A 23,474-nucleotide genomic window follows, 5' to 3' on the forward strand; every position below is an offset into this window, starting at 1 on the left:
TCCTTGACCGTAACCGTGTGAAGGCTGACTGAATTGCTCTTACTACCACACAAAAAGGCTCTCCCACTGATATTTCTTATACCTGCCCAGCTTCATTTCCAAAACTGCCAGCCCCTACCTTCTCCTTGTAGAGCTTGTCTCAGCAGTTCCCTTGAACCCAAGTGATGGATTCTTTAGTGGCAAGCAACCTGCTGGAAGAGCTCAGTGGGTCAAACAGCATCCGTGGGAGGAGGATCTCCTGATGCAGGGTTTCGACCCGAGGCATTGGCAATTCCTCCCACGGATGCTGCTCGACCCGCTGAGTTCCTCCAGCAAATCGTTTATTGCTCCAGATTCCAGCGTCCGCAGTCTCTGGTGTTTCTCTAATGAATTCTGCACCCTCCATTCCTTAAACACTGACTCTGTCCCCGTTAATAGTGAGACCTCCCACTATTACTGCCCTAGTGCCTTGGCTTGTCATAACTTTGCCTCCTCTCTACCTCATCCATAAACTCTGTAACTAGGAATGTTAACCTCCCAAAGTAACTCCTCTTAAGCCATGTTTCTGGAATAGCTAAAATATTAAAATCACATGCTGATCAGTGCCTCGAGTCACAGATTGTTCACTAAACTCTTCACATTTAGGTAGGTGCACAACCAGAGACCGTTTCTGTCCATTTTCCAACCTCTGTTTTCTCTGCCTTCTGAATGATGTCACTGATTGATGTCTTCCATTTCCATTTCTCCTCTCTTCCCTTCTGAATCTATGCTCAGCTTCTCTTCATTGTCCCAAGCTGGTTGAAACCCTCCCCAAGCATGTGATATTGGTCCCAGCCTGATGGGGTGCAACTTGTGGGACCGGTACAGGTCTCACCTTCCCAAAGTTCCAAGAACTTAACTCCTTCCCTTCTGCACCATCTCTCCAGCTACAGCTCTGCACTCACTAGCACGTGGCACCAGAAGTAATCCAGAGTTCACCAATTGCCTTTGAAGTCTGCGTCTTCAATCTCTTCCTGACCACTTAAAGTTTGCCTGCAGGAGATCCACCCTTCTTCTGCCTATGTCATTGGCACCAAAATGGGTCATGACCCTCTCCTTCCTGAATATTCCACAGCTGCTTAGTAACATCAGGAGGCAACGTACCACCCTGGAACCACATCCTCAAACAACAGCCTGCTCCCCTGACACGGAATCCCCCGTTTCCTGATCTGTCTCCTCCCTCCCTGTTCAGCTGAGCCAGCCAGAATGCCTTGGATTCTGACTAAACTCCCAGGGAAACCGTCCCCGAATCAGGCATCGGAAACGGAAGTTGGTTGGAGAGAAGATGTCCTCAGGAGCCTCCTGAACGACCTGCCTGCTCTTTATTATCTGTTCGACATGTATCCAGTCCCTCTCTGACTGTTGTCTCTTGAGCTGTGGTGACACATGTTTCACCTCTACTGCTCCAGCTCTGAAACCCGGAGCTTGACCTCCTGCAGTTGATGATACTTCCACACCTGCTGTTGACCAGGGCAGGAAGATCCCTTGAGATCCCACATGATGGTGGCACAACAAGTAGGACCACTGCCTCACAGCACCAGAGACCCGGGTTCAATCCTGACCTCCGACGCTGCCTGTGTGGAGTTTGTACATTCCGCTTGCGTGGGTTCCCCCTGGGTGCTCCGGTTTCCTTCCGCATTCCAAAGGCATGCAGGTTGGTAGGTTAATTGCCTACTGTAAATTGCTCCCAGTGTGTAGGTGAGTTGTAGAATCTGAGGGGAGTTCAGAATCAATATCAGATTTATTATCACTGACTTATATGACATGACATTTGTTGTTTGGCGGCAGCAGTACAGTGCAAAGTCATAAAATTACTATAAATTACAGAATAAATAAATAGTGCAAAAAGAAGGAATAACGAGGCAGTGTTCATGGGTTCATGGACAGTTCAGACACCTGATGGCGGAGGGGAAGAAGCTGTTCCTGAAACGGTGAGTGTGGGTCTTCAGGCTCCTGTATCTCTTCCCTGATGGTAGTAACGTGAAGAGGGCATGTCCCGGATGGTGAGGGTTCTTAATGATAATTCTTAATGCTGCCTTCTTGAAGCTCTGCATCGTGAAGGTATCCTCTGGTATTGGAATTGGTTTATTATTGTCACTTGTACCGAGGTACGGTGAAAAACTTGTCTTGCATACCGATTGTACAGATCAATTCATTACACAGTGCATTGAGGTAGTACAGGGTAAAATCAATAATAGAATACAGAGTAAAGTGTCACAGCTACAGAGGAAGCTCAGTGCAGGTAGAGACTTCTTCAAGCTGGCCTGGCTGAAGTCCTCCGCGATGATCAGGGTGCTCTGTCTCTTGACTTTTGATCACGGTGCTCAGCTCCTCCAGTGCTTGCTTTTGACGTCTGCCAGGGGTGGAATGTACACCGCTACTGGGATGATGGCGGAGAACTCCCTCAGCAGGTAGAATGGGTGACACCTGACTGCCAGATTGGTGGGAATGTGGGGACAATAAAATGGGTCAGGGTAGGAGTGGCATAAAAATGTGTGCTTGGTGCTCGGTGGGCCGAAGGGCCTGTTTCCAAGCTGTATCTCTGTACGACACGGGATGCAGGTTCCTCAGGTCTGAGGTGCCCATCCATGTCTCTCTTGTTTGATTAACTCACTGAACACAGTGGGTGCATGTCAATAAAGAAGGCATATGGCATGCTTGCCTTTATTAGTCAAGGCACTGAGTTCAAGAGTCAGGAAGTTACGTTGCAGCTTTATAAAACTCTAGTAAGGCCGCATCTGGAGTATTGCATTCAATTCTGGTCACCCCATTATAGGAAGGATGTGGAGGCTTTGGAGAGGGTGCAGAAGAGGTTTATCAGGATGCTGCCTAAATTAGAGGTTGGACAAACTTGGGTTGTTTTCTCTTGAGCAGCGGAGACCTGATAGAAGTTTATAAGAGTATGAGAGGCATAGATAGGGTAGACAGTCGGTATCTTTTTTCCAGAGTTGAAATGTCTAACACTAGAGGGCATGCATTTAAGGTGTGAGGGCGGGGGGTAAATTCAAAGGAGATGTGTGGGGCAAGATTTTTACACAGGGAGTGGTGGATGCCTGGAATGTGCTAGCAGGGGGGTGGGGGAGGCAGATACGATAGAGGCGTTTAAAAGGCTCTTAGATGGGTTGATGAATATGCAGAGAATGGAGGGATATGGACATTGTGTAGGCAGAAGGGATTAGGTGTCATTAGGTTAATTAGTTTGGCACAACGCTGAGGACTCAAAGGCCTGTTCCTGTGCTGTATTGTTGTATGTTCTATGTTCTACATAAGCAGACATAAAGTCCAAGAACAGCACACTTGCCCTCACTGTACTGAGCTCTGCAACTTACCAAAATCCCAACTTCCAGCTCCCAATGTAGAACCAGCACCTGCTAGAGATGAACTCCTGAGCTCCTTTAACTGCAGTCCAACAACCTTCGACGGAAGCAATCTTCGAGGCAGTGTGAGCGGGGAGTTCAGGACTGGAGGCTTGTGCTCCGGCCGCAGCTCATGGACTGTGCCGTTGGCTGCCACAGCTGCAGCCGTGGTCCTCGGACAGTCGGCCCAGTGGCAAATCGGGACACAGGAAGACCAAGAGGAACCAGGGCTGGGCAGTGGGCCGGATCAACCATCATTGTCTCGCTGAGGCCTGTGTGACTCCCCCAAGCGTCCAGGTCCTGAAGTGTTTCCTTGTCTCCATGCCCCTCCACATGGCTCCTCAAGTGTTCTCCTAATGTGCCTCCCCCTCCCCCCCCTCTGGTACCCTGGCCGTGTCTTCTCCCTTCGGCCCACCATGTTGTGCTGACCTCTATAAACCGTATCCCCGTTCTATCTATCCCCCTCTCTACTTCTCCCATAACCTATTTTTCTTTCATCCATGTGCCTATCTAAGAGTCTCTTAAATGACTCAATTATATCAGCCCCTACCACCCGTCCCCCTCATCCCCCCGGCAGTGCATTCCAGGCACCCACCACGATGTTTGCTGAGATCCACGAGCCTTCTGTACCCCAGCGGATTGATAATAAGGTCCCTGCTCTGTATTCCAGACCACATTCTCCCATTTGTATCTCAACTCTGTTTGAGGAGATTCGGTACGCCACCAAAGACCCTTGCAAATTTCTACTGATCTACGGTGGAGAGCATTCTGACTAGTTGCATCACTGCCTGGTATGGAGGCTTCAATGCACAGAATCACAGGAGGCTGCAGAGGGTTGTAGACTCAGCCAGCTCCATCATGGACACAACCCGCCCCACCATCGAGGACATCTTCAAGAGGTGGTGCCTCAAGAAGGCGGCATCGATCACTAAGGACCCTCACTACCCAGGATGTGCCCTCTTCTTGCTACTACCATCGGGGAGGAGGTACAGGAGCCTGAAGACCCCACACTTCAACGACTCAGAAACAGCTTCTTCCCCTCCGCCATCAGATTTCTGAAAAGTCCATGAACCCCTGAACTCTACTTCGTTCTTACCCCTTTGCACTATTTATTTATTTTTGTAACTTACAGTAATCCTTATGTCTTGCACTGTACTGCTGCTGCAAAGGAACAAATTTTGCGACATATGTCAGTGATAATAAACCTGATTCTGGTTCTTCCCAAACCTTGAGTCTGTCATCTGTCAGTCGTTATCCTAATCTCCAGAGCTTTCAAGCTCCCTCTCCACTTCGCAGGGCAGTTTTGAAGGTTGCCCTTCTCATTGACTGACAGGATAAGAAAATTATGACTATCTCTTTGTTAAATTAAAGGCAATTCTGATGTCATTATCTCTAAACATGAAGGAATGAACATCCCTTTCATTAACCTGTTCTCTCGTCAAAGTATGGTTCCACTTAAATCAGTGCAGAAGAATTATAAGCACTTCCTGTTCCTGGTAAAATTAATCAGTTGAAAGGAGTTAATCAACTTATTTAGCATATTTTTGTTCATACATCTTGCTGTTTGTATTAATGGATGGTCCAATAACAGCATCCAAAGTCCATGCAGTTCTCAGACCACAGAACAGCCTCATTCCCTATAACTACTGCTCTCTTGACCTTGCTCCTCCCTCTATGCACAGCTCAGCCAGACAGAACCTCAGCTCCTGCTTCCCTCATCAGGGGATCCCCTCTAAACCTGCTTAGAAACCACGGTGCCCAGGAACCTCGCCTGAACCAGCTGCACTCACTGCCTCCTGGTTCTTTTCAAATCTCTGCTGTCATAATAATAGTTTTGCATCTGAGACCATCTGAGAGGGGAGGAAGTTCAGCTGAATTGGATCCAACTCAAGGCTTCAATTAGATTTGTATTTTCTTCATCTGAACTTCTGTTAACCATTCAGTTGCAATTATCTCCTCTCAGTCTAGAATTGGTAATATAATTACAAATTACCTTGTCTGGCATTCACAGAAGCTTTACCCTTCTCTGGTGCTGTTCATTCTTGGACACCAGCAAAACCACAAAGACTGGTATTTATAATCCATCCTTCATTTCTCCTTGATGAAGGTGCACCTGATTCCTAGACTGCTTCTCTTCTTTGGCAGTCCCTTGTGACTGAGGATGATTTGCTTCCAATCCAGTTCTGAGGTGACCGACGGTGACTCTTTCACCGATGGAGCAGGAGGTGGCTGATGTTGGTTTGTGAGGTGGCGCACTCCTTCCAGGAGGTTTCTGCGTGCCCCTGACGCATGGATTCCGGTTTCTCCTCCCGCACTTGCCAGGAGTCAGCGGGGGATGTGGCACTTCCTCAAGGAAGTTTTGAATTCTTTCCTCTGTCCACCTGATAATCTTCTGCCTGGACAGAACTCAGAAAAGAGTGACTGCTTCAGGAGTGTGGTGTCAGGTATGGCTTGAGTGGTTAGGTTACCCTCATAGGTGGGACCTTTTTTTAACTTCAAAAACAGATGCGCCAGTCCCGGCATATTTCCAAGCTGGTCATTGATACCAAACTAGGCGGGAGTGTAAGGAGGGAGGACGATGTTGACAAGCTGCGTGAACGAACAAAGGAAAGGCAGATCCCATATTATGTGGAAAAGCGGAAAGCTATCCACTTTGGTGCGTAAAATAGAAAAAACAGACTGAGAATAGAGTTGGTATTTGATTGAGATTGGGATTGGGATTGGGATTGGGATTGGGCCTGTGTTGCCCCCAGGGTAAAGGTCATGGCTTTTACATCATTGGGTTGCGGAACAGGACGGGACATGGTGTCTCGAATGAATTTCTGAGCACGGTCAAGTGATGGAGTTGACGGCTTTTGTGAGACCTACCGTTGGTAGTATCTGCAGGAGGCGCTGCCTCAAGAAGGCAACATCCATCGTCAATGGTCCCCACCATCCAGGCCATGCCATCTCCTCGCAGCTACTGCTCACCGCAAGTTACAGGGTGGGGGAGACCAAATCTAGGGGGCATAGATTTAGGGTGAGAGGGGAAAGATTTAAAGGAGATCTAAGGGGCAACTTTTTCACACAGAGGATGGTGAGTCTATGGAACGAGCTGCCAGAGGAAGTGGGTGAGGCAGGTACAATAATATCTTTTAAGAAGCACTTGGATAGGTACATGGAGGGGTGGGGCTTGGAGAGATATGTGCTGAACGGAGGAAATTGGGACTAGCTGGGTGGGCATTGTGGTCAACATGGACTGGTTGGGCCGAAGGGCCTGTATCCATGCTGTATTGCTCTATGACTCTATAACTCTACCATCGGCAGGAGATACAGAAGCCTGAAGTCCCACACCACCAGGTTCAGGAACAGTTACTTCCCTTCAACCATTCGGTTCTTGAACTAACCGGCACAACCCTAATCAGGACAGTTTAACAACACTATGACCATTTTGCTCACTTTGCACTGAAATGGACTTTGTTTTTTTTGTTCTAATTGTGTTCTTTCTTGTAAGAATTGTGTATAATTTATGTCTAATTTATGTTTTTCTTGTGAATGCAGCTTATCTGATGCTATGTGCCTGTGATGCTGCTGCAAGTAAGTTTTTCATTGCAACTGTGCAGACACGTATGTGTCGACTTTGACTTTGAAAGGTCATGTATTGTGGCTGGTGCAGCTCCCTTGCATTGGTCAAGCTGTGAACATCATACCAACTGCATCTCTGGATGGATGGAATCACATTACAATTTGGGAAGTGGTTTCAGTCACTGGGACGAGGCATCGAGGAGAATCCTCACAATGACGTTCCTCGCGACAGACCACAGATGGATACCCTAGCCCCCATCACTACGACAATCAGACACATGTCCTCAGGGCAGGCTCGGTAGTGAAGCAGTTGGCGTGACCCTATTACAGCGCCAGTGACCCAGGTTCAATTCCGGCTGCCGTCTGTAAGGAGATTGACCTTTCTCCCAGTGACTGTGTGGGTTTCCTCCGGGTGCTCCAGTTTCCTCCCACAAAGATGTACGGGTTAGAAAGTTGTGGGCGTGCAATATTGGCGCCGGAAGTGTGGCGACACTTGCAGGCTGCCCCCCAGAACACTCGATGCAAAAGATGCATTTCACTGTGTGTTTCGATGTACATGTGACTAATAAAGGTATCTTATCTTATCCTTCCTTGAAGGGGATCACTATTTTGGAATCTCTGTCATCCCCTGGTTTGTAATCCTCTGCCCAGGTGAAGCAGGTGAGGACATGGATTTGCACTCGAATGACTTCTCTGTCACCTTGTCCATTCCAGAGATGACTGCAAACAGGGCAGCATTCTATCGTTCCCCATAGGTATCACAAAGTAACAGTGGAGGGTAAGCACCAGGGATCACCTTTTGAATCTTCTTTTCCGAGGACTGATGAACTGAGGCCCATTTGTAAAAATAATTTCAGCAGTCAGCTAGCTGAGCAGACAACCCCCACTGAAGCTGGTATTTTCTGGTTTGCACTGCTCAGTGCTACACTGGCCAGTGACTTAAGCTACAAGCTTATTGTTTGAAAACAGATTGACCAGTGTGCTCTTGCCATTTTAAGTGCAGTGTTTTAGGGTGTATTGCACTAATGAAATTCTGCATTGACAATGCATGGTATTGATTTTCAAGACATCTAAATACTGCTTTGCAAATCCAAGTAAGATGCTTGCTGGCACTTAACACTTGTTTGAACTGTGGGAGCTGAAGATTGTGAATGTTTAAACAAAGTTTTTGCACAGAACAAAAAAAATCGTTATAAGTAGTAGTTTTAGACCAGCTGGCTCTTTGTTTCACTTTTCAACAAGATCATGGCTGATCCAGCATGGTTTTAAGTACCCCTCTCCTGCTCTCCAATGGCCCCTTAACTCCTCTGCAGTTTAAATGTCTGTGTATTTGTACCTTGAATATATTTGGTGACTCCACCATTACAGCTTTCTGGGGGAAAGAACTCATGCCCTTTAACAGAAGAAATTCTTCCTCATCATCTTAAATGGGCGACACCTTATTCTAAAACTATGCCCCTTAATTCTAGATACCCCCCCGTTGTGAGACAAGTTCGAGGTCTCGAAGGACGAGGACTCTGGACACAGCCTTTGAATTAAATGATTTATTTACAAAGGTAATGGGGGCAACACACACACACACACGCACATGTGTGCGCCGGTGATAGCAAGCATGGGGAAATTGCAACAAGGGTAAGATACACACACACACACACACAACGAACTGGGTACAAACAATCAAGGAAAAGCAATACGTTACCCACCACCCCTTGACTCAGGGCAGGCACAGCTCTATGCAACCAGGGATATTAACTAATTCCACCAGCGCTGTTACGGTTCTTCAGCCTGGAGTGAAGCAGATGCTTCTAACTCCACCAAACAGTGCACAGCTTACCGACAAGGCATCCCTTGGAGACAAAAGAGAGAGAACCAAGTACATGTGGCCCTCTTTATAGTGCTGGAGGGCCGGGGGGATCCAGCCCAGGTAGTTCAAACAGACCAATGGCCCGAGGCCAGGTAAAAAGGTGCTTAAAGGGACCAATGGTTAAGTGTGCCCTGATGGGTGGGGTGGAGCCAAACCTTGATTGACAGTGGTGTGTCTTCCGACCAGGTAGGGGCAGTGTTGTCACGTGACAGCCACGACCCTCCACAATACACCCCCATTAGGAGAAATATCCTCTCAGCACCTATCCTGCCAATCCCCCTCAGAATCTTTTCTTCTGCACACCAATGAGTACAGACCCAACCTGCTCAAGCTCTCTTCACACGTCAGCCCTGTCACCTCAGGAACAACCCAGTGACTCTTCTCTGCACCGTCTCCAGTGCAAGCACATCCTTCCTTAAATATAAAGACCAGAACTGTACACTGTACGTCAAGTGCAGACTCACCAGTGCTCTTTAAAGTTGCATCAAAACTTTTACGCTCCATACTCCTTGCCAACATTCACTTTTCTAATAATATGCTCTACCTTCATGCTAATGCTTTGTGTCTCATGCACTAGGACTCCCAGCTCTCCTTGTACATTTTGCACCCTCATTCCATTTAAATGTTAATTTGGTTTTTCATTCTTCCTTCCAAAGTGGAGAACCTCACATTTTCCTGTATTATGCTCCATCTGCCAACTCCTTGCTCATTCACTTAACCCGGGTTTGCCAATATTTTCCAGTTCTTTGCGTCCTGCTCATGACTTGCTAACCTTGTGTATCATCAGCAAACCTGGCCATTGGCCAATTCCCCAATCCATGCCAATATATACTGACCCCAATTCTGTGCACTGTTCTCTTGTGTAGTCACCTTTAGTGAGGCACCTTATCAAGTGCTTTCTGGAAATACAAATACGCTGCACCTACAGGTTCCCCTTTATCCTCCCTGCTTGTTACATCCTCAAAGATTCCGACAAAATTGTCAAACACGATTTCCTTTTAATAAAGTCGTGTTGATTCTGCTTGATTGTCTTACAATTTTCGAAATGTCCTGCTATTAGAGTCATAGAGACATATAGAAAGGAAACAGGTCCTTCGGCCCAACTTGTCCATGCCAACGTGTTGACCAGCAAGCAAGTCCCATCTGCTTGTGTTTGGCCCATAGCCCTCGAAACCTCTCCTATCCACGGATTTATCTAGATGGCTTTTAAATGTACCTGCTTCAACCACTATTCCTGGCAGCTCATTCCAAATACGCACCACCCTTTGCGTGAAGAAACTGCCCCTGATGTCCCTTTTAAATCTCTCGCCTCTGATCTTAAACCTATGCCCATTTGTTTTTTGTACCCCTTCTCTGGAAAAAAGACTATGTGCTTTCACCCTGTCTATGCCTCTCGTGATCTTATGTACCTCTGTCAGGTCACCTGCATTCCAGGGAATAAAGTCCTAGTCAATGAAACCTCTCCTTGTAACTCGGGCCCCCAAGTCCAGGCAACATTCTGGTAAATCTTTTCTGCACTCTTTCTAGTTTAATAATACTGTTCCTATAACAGGGTGACCTAAACTCTACACAATACTCCAAGTGTGGCTTCACCGTCTTATATAACTGCAACATAACTAACCAACTCCTATACTCAGTGCCCTGATTGATGAAGGCCGGCGTGCCAAAAGCTTTCTTCACCACCTGATGCTGCTTTCAGCAAACTCTACACTTTCACTCATAGGTCCCTATGTTCCACAACATGCTCCAGGGCCCTACCATTCACTGTACAAGTCCTACCCTGGTTTGATCTCCCAAAATGCAATACCTCACATTTATCTGGATTGAAAGCCACTTGCCAATCCTCAGCCCACATACCTAGTTGATCAGATGGAGTTCAACCCAGATAAGTGTGAAGTGATACACTTTGGGATATCAAATCCAAAGGCAGAATACAAGGTTAATGGCAGGGCTCCATAGTGTGGAGGAACAGAGGGATCTTGGGGTCCACGTCCATAGATTTCTCAAGATTTCCACGCAGGTCGATAGGGTTGTTAAGAAGGCGTCTGGAGTGTTGGCCTTCATTAATCGGGGTAATGAGTTCAAGAGCTGCGAGGTGATGTTGCAGCTCTATAGAACTCTGGTCAGACCACACTTGGAGTATTGTGTTCAGTTCTGGTCACCTCATTACAGGAAGGATGTGGAAGCTTTAGAGAGGGTGCAGAGGAGATTGGAGGAGGATATAAGGGGGATGTCAGGGGTAAGTTTTTTACACAGAGAGTGGTGGGTGTGTGGAATGCACTGCCAACAGAGGTTGTGGGGGCAGATACATTAGGGACATTTAAGAAACTCTTAGGAGGCTATGTGGGAGGGAAGGGCTAGATAGATCTTAGAGAAGGATAAAATGTCAGCACAACATTGTGGGCCAAAGGGCCTGTACTGTGCTGTGATGTTCTGTGTTCTATGTTTTATGATCAAGATCCCCTGTAACTTTTCATAACCTTTTGTCTATCTACAACACCACCTACTTTAGTATCATCCTCAAACTTATGAACCATGTTTTGTAAATTCACATCCAACAGCCTCCAGTCCAAGAGACAACCCTCGACCATCACCCTCTGCTTCCTACCACTGAGCCAATCAAGAATGCAATCCACTCTGTCCCCCTGGATCGCAGCCAATCTAACCTTCCAGGCTAGCCTGCCATGAGGGACCTTGTCAAAGGCCTTGCTGAAGTCCACATGGACAACATCCACTGCCCTACCATCATCTCCCCTCTTGGTTACCTCCTTGAAGGAACTCCAAGAGATTTATCAGACACGACTTCCCACGCACAAAGCCGTGTTGACTGTCCCGAATCAGACCCTGTCTCTCCAATGTTGGTAGAGACTGTGCCTCAGAATCCCTTCCAGCAACTTACCCACCACTGACGCCAGCCCCACTGGCCTGCAGTTTCCTGGCCTATTTTTGCTTCCCTTTTTAAACAATGGCACGACATTAGCCACTCTCCAGTCCTCCAGAACCTCACCTGTCTCCAGAGCTGAAGCAAAAATTTCTGCAAGTGCCTCCAAATTTCTTCTCCACCTTCCCACAAGGTCCAAGAATGCACCAGGTCAGGCCCTGGGGATTTATCCACCTTAATGCACTTTAAAGCCTCCAATACCTGCTCCCTGCTAATTTGTATGTGGTCCAAGGCAACACCACTCATTTCCCTAATTTCCTTAGCTTCCATTGTTTATTCCACAGTAAAAACTGAAAAAAAATTCATTAAAAATCTCACCCAGTTCCTTTGGTTCCACACACAGACGGCCATGCTGATCTTAAAGCGGACCTAATCACTCCCTAGCCACCCTTTTACTCTTAATATACCTACAGAATCTCTTGGGATTTTGCCTCACCTTGCCCAACAGGTCCTTCTCGTATCCTCTTTTTGCCCTTGAAATGTCTATCTTAAGTGCACTCCTGTACTTGTAGTCAAGAGATTCACTAGTTCCCAATTGCTTATGGGCAGTATATGCCTCCCCCTTTTTGTTAACCAGAGCCTCAACAGCTTTCCTCAACCAAGGTTCCCTAAACCTGCCAGCCTTCACCCTGACAGGAACATGCAGGCCCTGAACTCTTGACACTATACTTCTAAAGCCCTCCCTGATAATGGATGCCAGTATTTCCCCAATGACAGCTGTTAGGCTAACTGGCCTATAATTTCCTGCTTTCAGGCTCTTTCCTTTCTTAAATAGTGACATCTGCAGTTTTCCAACCCTCTCCACAATAAGGAAATTTTGGAAAATTGCAACCAATGCAGTCACTTTCTCTGCAGCCGCTTCTGTACAACTGTAGGAGGCAGGCCATCAGATCCAGGGGACTTGTCAGCTTTTCATCTCATCAGCTTGCCGAGTACTTTTCTAGTGATAGAGACTGGTTAAGTTCTTCCCGTATAGCCCCTTGATTACCTATTATTATTGGGATGCTTTTGATGTCTTCAATCCAGAAGTCCAACCCAATATAATTATTTAGAGACAAACTCTAGTTGTATGTTGGTGGAGGCAGGATAAGCAGCCTAATTATGTTGACTGGTTTCCCTCATTTTCCCAATGAACTATGCTGTGCAGACATTGATGTGCAAGTGTCACCTCTCCCTGTGACTCTTTGCTGACAGCAGTTTGTGTTGAAATACAGATTTGGTGTCAGACACCAACAAACACACAAAAGAACTTAGTGATGTTAAAGGTGCCATGAGAATGTCGTGTTCCCTTTTAAGGGCTTTGTTTGCATCTTAGTGGAGAAAGAGGAAATGATTTCGTGCCTTAATTTCAATCAGATGTACAATCTGTCAGATACATGTTTAGTTGGTGAAAGCTGTATGTACGGCATCATGGTGTTTGGAATTCTGGTTTTAATGTTTCTTTGTTGCTGAAAAATATTAAAAAATAATTTCCGGAAGTGAATGGAAAATTCAGGATCGTGACATGTGTCTCCAGCTGAGTCTTGTTCCCATGGTGTGACATAATGGGATTATAGGACTTTCAGGCTTAGTGTCAAGGAACAAATGGGACAAATGCACTAAGTCGGGAGATGAATGAAAATTAACTTCCAAATAGACAGCTATTTCCCAAGGAAAGGCCATACATCATTTTTAATTGACTGAAACTGAACATGTGTGTGGCTGGTTACAATTTAAAATTAGGTCCAGCTAATGAATATTCTTAAACACGAGGGTTCAGAGAAAACCAAAATAACACAGAGAAAGCCAATTTGATATATTTTAGTACAAAAACAGTTATATAAAAATGCATGTCATTTGAACGTACAGGTGTCTGTGTGGATTTACTTCTTCATCCCAAAGACCCAGGAGTTGGTAAGTAAACTGGCTGCTGTAAATTGCCTCTGGTTCTGTAGGGGAGTACGGGGGAGGTGTTCACAGAATCTGGGGAGAACTAAATAGGATTAGTTTCGGATCTGTGCAAATAGGCATTTGATAGTTGGCGCAGACTTGGTGGGTCGAAAGATCTGTTTCTGCGCTGTATGAGACTATAACATTTAAATTTCAGCAAGTAAGAACAGTTAAATTCCAACAGGCCTCCTTTCCCTGTTTCTTTCACTTTTTGGACCTTTCTCTTTAAAAAAAATGCATCCGATGAAGGAGGAACAATGCTGCCCTTTTTCTAAATAAAATGAAAAGCAGGAATGCAATGGAAAGCATGAGAAAATAAATTGGTAACAAGAGTCGAACTGCTGGGTGAACAATCCTGAAAGAAAGTACTGTACCACACCAAGCCACCAGATCTATGGAAAAACATCAACCCTTAGACCACAGCAGGATCCATCCAGCTCAGAGAAACAGCTTCCAAACCCACCGTCAGTCAACACACAGTTCACAGCCCATTTCTGGTGCAAGTTCCTTCACACCATATCCAGAAGGTGTGGAGAAGGAAAGGGTACAAATAGGCACGTATGTTGAGAAGGGTCACATAAGAAAATGCTGACTTGTTATCTTATGCAATTCGGTGACCACGCGCATAACATTTGGGAAGCCAAACCAAATTGCAGATGGTGGAAATCTGAAATGACAACCAGAAATACTGGTAATACTCAACAGGTCAGACAGCATCTGTGGAGGGAGAAACACAGATGCCCCATAGGTGTTGCCTGATAAGCTAAGTGTTTCCAGCGTTTTCTGTTTTATTTCTTTTCCTTTGGAAAATAAAGATTAAGTTACAGAAATACTTGCATCAGCAAACATTTGAAGGCTGACTTTCATCCATGTGCCTGCAGGGCCCCCTCCCTGCACTCATTGTGACCAAGGAATGCTGAGCTCTCCTGCCCTTTGATTTGCAGGGCAGGGGTTCCTGTGGGAAGTGCTGCTCACTTGGCCGCACCGGTCTAGGAAATAGATATCTGCTGGGCAATGTTAGCGACAGTGGGAAGACGCAACGTGATCTCCGCGTTCATCTGCTGGCCACATTACTCCAGTAATGGATTCCAGTGTTTCCCTGGGACAGATGCCACTATCTGGCCTGTAGTTCTCCAATTTCTGTCTCCATCCCCTTTCTCGAACATTTGTAAGTTTTCCAATCTTCTGAGACTGCCCCAGAATCTCGGAGGTTTTGGTGAACTCTGCCCTCACCATTCCCCCACTGCCCCGATACAACCACTTATCCTCATCTTTAACCTGCCTCTACATCTTCCCCCATTTACTCTCACTTGCCCAGGCAGCAGTGACTGAGTGGCAGGAGAACGATTGTGACTGTAGGCCGTCACTCAGTCTGGTTTACTGACACTTCCCAAATTGTGAAGGTTAGATCCTGAGGTAGGGTCTCCAGCTGAAACGTCGACCATCCTTCTGCCTCCACAGATGCTGCCTGACCCGCTGAGTTCCTCCAAGCAGTTTGTGTTTTGCTCTAGATTTCCAGCAGTTGCTTGTGTCTTCAAAGCTAGATCCAAGTCGGGTTGACATGTGGTAAGTCTGTGGCAGATGTAGCCCACAGCCAGGGGCAATGGAAAGGGGAACCAGGCCATAGCTCCCTAGAGGGCATGAATGCAGTTGTAGAGGATGGGTCCACCTCCAGGAGAAGGTGGACAGGCAGACATGATGAAATAAACAAAAAAGAAACTGTGAGAGGAACTCAACAGGTCAGGCAACATCTGTGGAGGGAAAAGAAGTTTCAGGTCGAGACCCTTCATCTGGACTGAAAGAGTGGAGAGGAGATAGCCTGTAAGTAGAGCTTGCCAGATAGCCATAAGTGTATTGGTGACTGGAGGAAGGTGAGTTGGTATTGGTATTAGTTTATTATTGCTTATTATAATCTATTATATTATATTATAATATTAGTTTATAATTATTATGCAAAACTTGTCTTGCATACTGTTCGTACAGATCAATTCATTACACAGTGCAGTTACATTGGGTTAGTACAGAGTGCATTGACGTAGTACAGGTAAAAACAATAACAGTACAGAGTGAAGTGTCACAGCTACAGAGAAAGTGCAGTGCAATAAGGTGCAAGCACAACATGGTAGATCGTGAGGTCAGAGTCCATCTCATCGAATAAGGGAACTGTTCAACAGTCTTATCACAGTGGAGTAGAAGCCGTTCCTTAAGTCTGGTGGTACGTGCCCTCAGGCTCCTGTGTCTTCTACCTGATGGGAGAGGAGAGAAGAGAGAACGACCTGGGTGGGTGGGGTCTTTGATCATGCTGGCAGCTTTGCCAAGGCAACGAGAGGTATAGACCGAGTCCATGGAGGGTTGGCTAGTTTCCATGATGTGCTGGGCTGTGTCCACAACTCTGCAGTTCCTTCTGGTCATGGGCAGAGCAGTTGCCTTACCAAGCCGTGATGCATCCAGTTAGGATGCTTTCTGTGGTGCAAGTGAAACGGGAAATTGGGAATGTCTTCAATAAAACCGTAGTTGGATCGGTTGGTCTAAAAGTACACGGCCAGAGTAGAACCCCCCCTTGCTTCCTAACTGCTGGCAAGGGCTGAGAGCTCATGTCGCACACACACACCGACCTCAGATCTGAAGACCCCCTGTGCTGCACAGTTCAAGACCATGTCCCAGAGAAAGCGGTGCTGCCGAATGCCTCCCGCCCGCTTCTCGATGCTGCAGGTGACAGTTGGCTCTTGTATGCAAAATCATGAGGGAGACAAGCGGGTGAGACAGTAGGAATATTTCCCCCCTTGGTGGGGGCATCTAAGACGGGAGGGTGTGGGTTTAAGGTGGGAGGTTTAGCGGGGATGTGGTGGGGTAGTTGTGAGTCAAGAACGTACTGCCTGAGTTGGCAGGGAAGACTCTCACAACATTTAAGAAGCATCTGGACAAACTCTTGAATTGCCATGGTATTGAAAGCTGTGGGCCTAGTGTGGATATGTAGGATTATCATGGGCGGGTGCCTGGACATACCACTGTACGACCCGGTCACATTTTCTCTCCTTGGACCAGGGTCGAGAACCATGTGGGGAGAAGCTAGCCCTGAAGCAGCCACCTTTCGGTGTGGTTGGAAGATGGGAGGGAACACAGAAAGGACCGTGATCTCTGTCTGGGTACCTAACAGTTACTGCCACTGTCCCCCAGGTGCGGTCACAGAGCAGCTGCGTGTTCTTGGAGAGAAATGCCTCGTGGTGAATAAACCCGGTGATTTAAGACAATGAGGCTGCACCTTTGGAAATCCCGTCCTCTTCGAGAATCTACGCTCTCTTGCCGAACTGGCTTTCTGCATTGTGTTGCAATCTGAGAGATGGCGCAAACTTTCCTTGGCCGGCTTGGAGAGAGCAATATAAATGCATGGTGATCTTGGCTTTATTACTACCGGCAATGCAGTCCTGGCCCTGCTCTGAGACTGCAGTAGTGGCTTAGCATGACCTTGGAGAAGCTGGGGTCAACTGCCCCTGAAGCCACTCTGTGCAGAGGACCCTCCATCTCCCTCCTCTGTTCTACTAGGTTACCCTACGCTTCAGGAGCCCTCCTCATTCTGCCCTTTACAGCTGGTAATGAATGGCCACTGAAGCCTCCTTTGCTTGGGGGCAGGAGATTTGGATGAAGCATAGGAAATAGGATGTTTGGATCGGTTCAATGTTATTGAAGGGTGGAGCAGGGTTGAGGGGCAGGACGGCCTACTCCTGCTACAATATTTTCTAGTCTTATGATGCTGTTCTTACATGACAGTCTGGACTGTAGACTTAAGAAACTGTGATAAGGTCAACACTAACCCCGTTGTACTTCTCTAGAGTTAGCCCTCCTACAAACCAATCACCAACAATTCAGTGATTAATTAACTAATTAGCCTGAAAACCACCGATGGTGGCTCCATCTTGCTGCTAAAGTCTTTGAGATGAACAGTACAGTAGCTGCTTTAGACGTAGATGGAAGAGAGATGCAGCACAGAAATGGGTCCTTTAGCCCACTGAGTCTACACCGACCATCAACCATCCACTTATATTAATCCTATATGGATTCCATTTTATTCTCACCGCGCTGTCATCAGTTGCCCCCTGATTCCACCCCTCACCTACACACTCAGGGTCATTTCCAGTGGCCAGCTGACCTACCAATCCGCATGTCTTTGGGATGTGGGAGGAAGCCAGAGCCCCCGGGGGAAACCCACCTGGTCACAGAGAGAATGTGCAAACTCCACAGGAGGACTGAGGTCACAATCTGTCCCAGCTACGTGGCTCCGGTCTGTTCCATGTTGACTTTCCTAGTACGTACACCAGTCACACTACGAACGAGCACACAGGTATTGCTGAAAATTCAAAGCAAGTTGACACCCGTGACGGTCAAACGATGGGCACTATGGAACTTCACCATGACTCTTCCCTATTGCCCTCTTTTTCTCTTCCCATAGATCTGAAACAATTTCCATAAGATAAAACATTACAGATGTGCAGGTTATTTTTGAGGATTGGATTTGCAATTCATTAAACCATTGGGTGAAGATCTGGTGGTAGACCGGGAGGTACAGTTTGTAATAAATGCTGCAGTATCCGAAATTGTATCCCAGCCTTGTGTATCCCAGCCATCCAGCACCACATTTCAGGAAAAGTGAAATAAGAAGCACTCCTCTTAAGAAAGGGTAGTAGGAATCTGGAATTGTTTTCCCCCAAGTTATTTGGGGCCATGAAGATTTTTTAGGACTGATGTTGGTAGCCCTGTGTTTGGAAAGGATACCAAAACATCTGGAGATAAGGTGGGCAAATTGAGTTGTAGAGCTCAGCCAAGGTCTAACTGAGTTGTGGAAAAGGTTCAAAGATCTAAATTGCCCACTTGGGTTCCTATGGTCCCAATAAGAGGATGGTGGTGTGATGAATGATTAGGAATTCCTGCATGGACTGTGGTAGACCTACTGGTACCTAAATGAGATTTTTCTGATGCCAAAAAACTATTAGCAGGAAGCTTGAATGGTTCCTAATCAGCACCTAATATACAGCATCGGATCACCGTCTCAAAATGGCTTCCTGGAATCTGCAGTTTACAATCGCCTGTTTTGATCTTGCATGAGGAATTTTATTTAGTTTGGGTCCAATCCTTTACTGGCTACTTCTATCAGTGCAAATGCCAGCTGTCAGTTCAGTCCGTGTCACTGATTTTTCATGTTTTTCACACAGTGAATAGTGCACATTTATCAGGAAATAATCTTCAGTCAATGAGGAATTCTATGCTGCATTTCCACGATAAGGTTTTGTTCCCCCGGAGTATTGCTGTGGATGAATGCTCAGGATGAAGTCGATCACCAGCTGAAAACAATGAAAGATGACCTGCATTCCCAACCAAGTTTTATCTTGTGTTGCCAAACTATGCTGCAGAGCTAAACATATTTTCAGCATGGCTTTTATTAAAAACTTACTTGCAGAATGTTTTACAAGCTCACCCTGCCAACAATATACATTAATTCAAGAGATCTAAAGAAGAATTGGAACTTATTCAAGTCAGTATTTTTTGGGGATGCAGTTTCAGAATAATCATATGTGCTGTGATGTGACAACTTCATCTTTCCCCAGCCAAGCCAAGCTAGGGGATGTTTTCATTCAGACAGTAAAACGTTCTTTTTCCAGGATACAGATGGAAGATTTCTGGGGAGAATGGGCTGCCTTACCAACTCCTTGGGGCTTTATCTTGGAAGGATTCACTCAAGTTTTCTCGGTTCATTGCCTGACTGGATGCAAACAAGTTCAAAAGGGCATTGGAATCGTCCTTCTAAGAGGAGTTCTAGAAAATTAACAAATGTTGTCCAAGAAGCTGGAAGAAATTAAAGCTGCAACACAAGCTGTGCTGACTTAGCTGATAGAAGGGAGAACACAAGGGAGAGAACTATACTTGACCTCAGTACTTTCAGGTTTAGAATCAGGAAACTCAGCCAAGGATTACTGCTGCTGGTTACTATCCAGTGACACTCAATGGAAAGTGCGTGTGTGGGGAATGTTGAATGTTGAATGTTGGCCAAGTCAGGGTTGAACATGGTGTCCCTTCCAAGTGACTAGCTGACATCCTTGAGACCACACTCCATTGTTGTACATATAACATGGAACAGCACAGCACAGTACAGGACCTTCAGCCTACAATGTTGTGCCGACCTATATAAGTCTTATCCCCATTCAATCTATCCCCCTCTCTACTTCACCTCTATTTCTCTTTCATCCATGTGCCTATCTAATAGTCCCTTAAGTGACCCTATCATATCGGCCCCTTCCGCCACCCCCAGCAGTGCATTCCAGGCACCCACCACTCTCTGTGTAAGAAAACCTACCTCTGACATCCCCCCTGAACTTTCCTCCACTCACCTTAAACGGGTGACCTCTGGTATTGGCCATTACCGCCCTGGGGAAAAGGTGCTGGCTGTCCACTCTGTCTATGCCTCTCATAATCTCACACACCTCTATCAAGTTGCCTCTCATCCTGCGTCGCTCCAAAGAGAAAAGGCCTAGCTTGCTCAGCCTCTCCTTGTAAGACATGCCCTCCAACCCAGGCAGTGTCCTGGTAAATCTCCTCTGCACCCTCTCCAAAGCTTACACACTTGTGGAGTTCCACACTCTTGACATTGTGGTTGTTCAGGAATGTTCAGACCCAGAGAGGTCCTCCCCAGGTCACGGGCACCCAATTTACTTACAGCCCGTGCATACGAACAAGCGTTTGGTATTGGTATTGGTGTTGGTTTATTATTGTCACTTGTACCGAGGGACAGTGAAAAACTTGCCTTGCATACCTTTCGTACAGATCAATTCATAGAACATAGAACATAGAACACTACAGTACAGTACAGTTCTTTTGGCCCACAATGTTGTGCCAACATTTTATCCTGCTCTAAGATCTATCTAACCCTTCCCTCCCATATATCCTCCCATTTCTCTATCATTCATGTGGCTATCTAAGAATCTCTTAAATGTCCCTAATGTATTGGTATTGGTTTATTATTGTCACTTGTACCGAGGTCCAATGAAAAACTTGTCTTGCATACTGATCGTACAGGTCAATTCATTACACAGTGAGTTAGTGCAGAGTGCATTGATGTAGTACAGGTTAAAAACAATAACAGTACAGAGTAAAGTGTCACAGCTACAGAGAAAGTGCAGTGCAATAAGGTGCAAGGTCACAACAAGGTAGATCGTGAAGTCATAGTCCATCTCATTGTATAAGGGAACCGTTCAATAGTCTTATCACAGTGGGGTAGAAGCTGTCCTTAAGTCTGGTGGTGCGTGCCTTCAGGCTCCTGTATCTTCTACCCGATGGAAGAAGAGAGAAGAGGGAATGTCGTGGGTGGGTGGGGTCTTTGATTACGCTGGCTGCTTCGCCAAGACAACGAGAGGTAAAGACAGAGTCCAAGGAGGGGAGGCTGGTGTCCGTGATGCGCTGGGCTGTGTCCACAACTCTCTGCAGTTTCTTGCGGTCCCGGGCAGATCAGTTGCCATACCAAGCCATGATACATCCAAAAAGGATGCTTTCTATGGTGCATCGGTAAAAGTTGGTGAAAGTCAAAGGGGACAAACCGAATTTCTTTAGCCTTCTGAGGAAGTAGAGGCACTGGTGAGCTTTCTTGGCTGTGGCATCTACGTGATTTGACCAGGACAGGCTGTTGGTGATGTTCACTCTTGGGAGTCTGTTCCACAACCTCTGCTGGCAGTGTGTTCCATGCACCCACCACTCTCTGTGTAAAAAACTTACCCCTGACATTCCCCTTATACCTTCCTCCAATCACCTTAAAATTTTGTCCCCTCGTGTTAGCCATTGTCGCCCTGGGAAAAAGTCTCTGACTGTCCACTCGATCTATGCCTCTTATCATCTTGTACACCTCTATCAAGTCACCTCTCATCCTCCTTCTCTCCAAAGAGAAGAACCATTCATTCCACAGTGCATTGAGGTAGTACAGGGTACAGGACTGGTGGGATGGATTTGCCGGCTGCTGCAGGGTGGCAGGCACCCCCTGCCCCGTGGGAACTCAGTTTGCGGCCACACTTCCGACTTGTGGACTGTCCGGGTCATGAACAGTTCACAGGAACGGAACCCTGCTGGAACCTGGGAAAGCCTGTAATAGAAATGGAAAATGCTGGAGATACTTCAGCTAAGATAAGATATCTTTATCAGTCACATGTAGATTGAAACACACAGTGAAATGCATCTTTTGCGTAGAGTGTTCTTGGGGGGCAGCCCGCAAGTGTCACTGCGCTTCCGTGCCAACATAACACGCCCATAACTTCCTAACCCGTATGTCCTTGGAAGGTGGGAGGAAACCGGAGCACCTGGAGGAAACCCATGCAGACGCATGGGGAGAACGCACAAACTCCTCACAGACAGCGGCGGGAATTGAACCCGGGTCGCTGGCGCAGTAATAGTGTCATGCTGCTACACTATCGTGCCTGCCACTTCACAAGTGAAGCAGAGTCTGCGGAGGGGGAAACAAGCCAATGACCTTTCATTAGAACCAGCATAAATGAGGAAACAATCATGTTTTCTCTTGCAGAGAGGCTGAGAGGCAAGGAGAACAGGAGTGTCAGTGATGGGATGGAGACCCGGAGAGACTGAATGACACAGGCGGTGGTGGTGCCTGCTGAGAGAGGGCAGTGAGGGCATCAGCTGAGCTGCTCAGCCCGGAGATGGGGTAGATAGAGGGATGTGAAACGGGACAGAGGAGAGGGGAACTCTGAGGTAAAAGAGGAGGCTGGGAGCACTCTGCAACTCAGGCAGCATCTGTGGGGACAGAAACTGTTTTGGGCTGATGACCTTCTCTCACAGTTCTGGTACAAACTGGAACGGGCCGGTTAACCACTGAATTCAGCATTCTGAGGGCTGTAGTGTCCCTCGTCAGAATATTTGACGCTGATCCTCCAGCTGCTCTTGTTGGAACCATGTCAGAGGTCAAGTGGGACTGGAAGGGAATGTGAAGGTGACGGGCAGCTAGGAGCCCAGGGTTACCCTTACAGACCGGAAGGAGGTGTCGGGTAAGGTTTGGCTCCTCCAGCGCTGAGGCCGGACTGTAAGCATCGGATGCAGTGTGCTGACTTGGGGGGGGACAAGACTGGTCGCTGCTTCACTTGGAAGTTGGCCGGCACAATGGCGCAGCGGGTAGTGAAGCTTGCTCACAGCCCCAGTGACCGGGTTCGATTCCGATCTCTGGTACCATGTGGTGTTTTCACGTTCTCTCCGTGACTTTGCTGGCTTCCCCCCATGTGTTCTGATGTCCTCCCACATTCCAATGGTGTGTTGGTTGTTAGGTTAACTGGCTATTGTAAATGAACTGGTGTAGGTGGTGTAGAGGAGTGTTTGATGTCCCTGGGCCTATACTCAATGGAGCTCAGAAGGATGAGGGGAGGATCTCATTGAAACCTGCCGGATACTGAAAGGCCTGGACAGAGTGGACGCGGAGATGATGTTTCCATGAATGAGAGAGTCTAGGATCCAAGGACACAGCCTCAGAATAAAGGGACGTCCCTTTAGAACTGAGATGAGGAAAAATTTCTTCAGCCAGAGGGAGGTGAATCTGTGGAATTTGCTGCCGCTGAGGCCTGTGGAGGACAAGTCATTGGGTACATTTAAGCGGCACATACATTTCTTTCTGATTGAATGGCGGAGCAGACTTCATGGGCTGAATGGCCTAATTCTGCTCCTATATCTTATGGTCTTATAGATGGATAATCAGGGGAGTTAGAGTGACTGAGTGTGAAGTGGACCCTATGGCCCATCAACAATCAGACGCATATCCGCACTAGTC

This window comes from Pristis pectinata, chromosome 15 (assembly GCF_009764475.1).
Source record: "Pristis pectinata isolate sPriPec2 chromosome 15, sPriPec2.1.pri, whole genome shotgun sequence".
NCBI classification, from domain to species: Eukaryota; Metazoa; Chordata; class Chondrichthyes; order Rhinopristiformes; family Pristidae; genus Pristis; species Pristis pectinata.